Source organism: Megachile rotundata, chromosome 11 (genome assembly GCF_050947335.1).
Source record: "Megachile rotundata isolate GNS110a chromosome 11, iyMegRotu1, whole genome shotgun sequence".
Taxonomy (NCBI): Eukaryota; Metazoa; Arthropoda; class Insecta; order Hymenoptera; family Megachilidae; genus Megachile; species Megachile rotundata.
In genome coordinates, this window is record NC_134993.1 from 11,780,879 (window position 1) to 11,784,849 (window position 3,971).

At 37.5% G+C, this 3,971-nt stretch overlaps 1 long non-coding RNA gene across 1 annotated transcript; it reads left to right on the forward strand.

Annotated features, from left to right (window-relative positions):
- The first annotated feature begins 905 nt into the window (after window positions 1–905).
- On the forward strand, window positions 906–2,310 carry LOC143265412 (uncharacterized). Its single transcript, XR_013039896.1, has 2 exons — window positions 906–2,059; window positions 2,134–2,310. It is a non-coding gene; the product is annotated as an uncharacterized LOC143265412 (long non-coding RNA).
- The last annotated feature ends 1,661 nt before the right edge of the window (window positions 2,311–3,971 follow it).

Below are 3,971 nucleotides of genomic sequence, written 5' to 3' on the forward strand. Positions count from 1 at the left end.
GTTTCGCAGCCTCCATATTTTACAATTTTTCTATTTTATCTTATTTTACTAATTTGTTCTATTCTTCTAGTTTAATATAAATAACTAAAGAATCCTGAGCCTAATTCCCCAAAATGCTCGCGTCTCAAAAGAAGGCATAAAATCGTATCGTCCATCGAGCAAACATCGCAGCGACGAAAACCGCGAAAAACAAAGAGGAAACGAGTGCATTCCATTTGCATTCGTCGAAAAAGAACCGACTCGAAGAATATCTCGACGATAAAAAAGAAAGCACCGGAATAAGGAAGAGACCGCGGAACGAATAACAATAGTTTCGAGCATCGATATCAAAGGAACGAACGTCCGTGCTTTTACGACGCCGCCATCTTTGCGAGTGCTTGTTGCGCCAGCTTCGTAAACAAATATTTCTGCCACAGTGGTTACAAGTGTTTCAGCGATACTTACTTCTTTTTTGCAAAATGTTTAAATTACACGGAAAATTTAAATCGTTGGCTCTTGAAGTTATTTTACAAGATTGAATTTTTATTTAATTTTACAGGATTGAAGAGTTGAAAAAGATGTACTGATGTCTGAAGAATATATTTGAATTACTGAAATATTTATTACAGCTTGTAAAGAAATGATTGTCACAATAAAATGGAAGAATGTTACAGAGAATGTAATATTTAAATTACTGAAATGTTTGTTACAACTAAAGGAATGACTGTCACAAGAAAATACAGATGAATGTTACGAAGAATGTTTTATTTGAATTACTGAAATGTTTATTACAACTTATAAAGAAATGTCACAAGAAAATATAGAAGAATGTTACAGAGAATGTAATATTTAAATTGCTTAAATGTTTATTACAATTAAAGAAATAACTGTCACAAGAAACTACAAATGAATGTTACAGAGAAATATTTGTTACTTACTGATGAATGCGCAGGCGCTGTCGACCGCCATATTGGCACACAGTGCGCATGCGCGGCTCGAAATACCGCGTCAGAATCGTACCTCCATTACTATTTCATTTAAAACATTTAAACTAGTTGTGTTCTCTCTTTACAAAGTAGTTTCTTCGTCCCTAGAATTCCTACTCTCTGCTTACACTTTAGGAAAATTGAAAATAGAAGTGTTTATAGAAAATGAAATAAAGTCTAACGTAAATATAAAATAAAGTCTAACGTAAAGGTTAGGTTTACACAGCCATACTTCTTCGACATAACACTTCTACCCAGAGCACTGTGTACCTCGTGATTTATCTACTCGATGAAACAGCTTGTTTCAAAAACATCCTTACATGTTTATCGTCTTTGGAAGATTTCCATGTTTCGCTGTTAAGAACGTTTCTATATGGCGCGACGACCCCGCTGGGCAGAAACCCAGCAGCTGACAGATTCTTGTAGTTTTCCTTCGGGTTGTGTTCGAAAGCACCACATTCAAATATTCAGTATAAACATAAAAGACTAGAAGTTATAAAATTAATAAAACTCTGAATCCAATTAATAAAACGTGCCCCAATCAGAGTAATTCCGTTAATTCAAACGAGGGGATCCTCATTGATACAGTACAAGGTTAACGGCAATTAGATGATCGCGATAGGAGCATAATCAGGAAGTCTGATCCTTTTCGTGAAACAGGCTCGATCCGGGTCCGAAATGTCGCTATTCGAAGAAGGAGATGGCGTCTCGTTGAAGTTGTACCACTCTGATTCAACGATAACGCTAATCTAACCACTTTTATCTGGCGATTCTTCGTCGACGACTGCTCCCAAATTGGCCGGAAGTCCACCGAAAAGGGGAATTAAAAGGCATGATTCGGATATCCTCTAATTCTATCGCGTGCCGTTACAATAAACTTTCGCCCATAGGCGAAATAAAACCTACACACTGCGTTGGAAATTCGGGGTCTTTCGGAAAATTGAACGAGATTTTTATTCGACAAATATGGTACAATAAATATAGTCCAAACGAAGGGTGACTGCATGAGCCTGGATGTAGCGATAGATTCCGAAGTAATTAATATCGACAACACCGTGGCGAAATTTCTGAACAAAGATGCGTTCAAATACAAAGTATAACATATTAACATTTCTTATATCATTTATCCTTAAATTATTTATAGATTATTCATCTTATTTATCCTTAGATCGTCGATCAAAGTGTCAACACTACGGACAACGTTATGGCGTACTCGGACCCCGTGGTTGAGCGGCCATCTTCTTCCGCCACGCACCTCATCGACAAAGATGACCCCCGTTCCAAACTCCATTTTGTCAAGTACCTGAAACGGGACGGTAAAACGCTGAAAATCTAGGAATGTGGAATTTGTGAGTAATTACTTTAAACCCTTTACCCTCATTGAAAAAAACGCAAAACAGAATTTGTTTAAATTTTGCAACATTCCATAACAAATTGCCGGAATAAAAAAAATATTTTAAAATCGCCCAATCCTTTGTGAATAAAACAGAAAAAAATTTAGCTAAATCGGTTGAGTAGTTTCTGAGAAAAAAATTCGTGAGTGAAGCCTATTTTCGCAAAAGTGGGCAAAAATTGCAAACTTTGAAGGCTTGTTATTCCTTAACAAATTCGAAACCGGCAAAATGATGACTTAAACCCCCCCTAATTTCACGGGGACTACGACATATTTTGATTGGAGCAAAATCGCAGATGGTGGGGTCCAGTAGTGATGGGTTTGACGTGGTATGACCTAATGTGTATAATGTATATAGTGATGTATATAATAATGTACACATAACAATATACATTATTACATCACTACACAATTTTATTACAACAATAAATAAATATTGATTGAATCAGTATAAATATACTAAAACAAATATAAAAATATTACAACAAATATTGTAACCTATCTAAGAATTATAATTTGATCATAAAGCTGATCGATTTGGCGTGGAATGACACAATGACAATAACAGCAAGCAAAAATAATAACAGCTGCAGAATAAATATTAGTGCCATAAAATCAGTCACGAAATCTATATAAAACAACAGTAATATGATGCCGAACTAGAATTACCCGCCGTCATTTCGCGACTTCTTTCGAGAAGGTATCGAAAGCTCGATTAGATCATTTCTCAGCTAATAACGGCACCGTCGGAAATCGAGGGTGCCAGCTATAATCAGAATCAATCGTCCCGTTAACGAGGTAGTAATTCTTCCACCCGGAGGAAGTGTTCGATCGTCGCAATAGAGCGGCGTTAGCCACCCTCCGAATTTGTGGGCAGATGCAACCCTGTAAGGAACAACGTAAATTGTTAAGGCCAGGCCGTGTCTAGTTGTAAATTAGAAAACAAGCAATCTCGCTCGACTTGGCTGTTTTCCCGTTTTCCTCTCCGTAACGTTCCGCCCCTCCCGTGTCCCTGTGTCGTTTCATCGTGTGCGCGGGGTTTTAGGAGGAGCCATAAAAAAAGAGCGGGTCTTAGAAATCCCACCGAAATTAAGCCGAAACTTACGGCCTAGCGACGCTGTCGCATCTGTTCGCTCGTTGTTCATTAATTAACTTACTTTCTGCGGACGTTTATGGGAGCCTTGATCGGCAATCTTGTGTAATAAAATTTGCCATCGGGATTGCTTTTATTTGCTGGAGGTCGATTGAACGGGTGTATTATTATTTTATTTTATTGTAGTAGGTTATTCATCCCTTAGTTGTACGATTATTTCAATATTTTAATATTCTATCAGCCTAACTGCTTTAACAACCCCTAGATACTCCACTAATTCACCCACCCCCTATTGTAACTATTTAATTATTGAAGATCATAATATCAACCCCCTATGTAACAGTTCTAATATTTTACCAGTCCCTTATACACTATTCCATTATTCCATCAAGCTATAGTTATTCCACAAGTCCTTAACGTCCGCATTACGTCCGCATAGTCCTCGAAAACCGTGCACGTGGACCGTCACAAAGTGTCGCATCCTTCGCCAGATTAATTTTGCTAATGGAAACGACGCGTG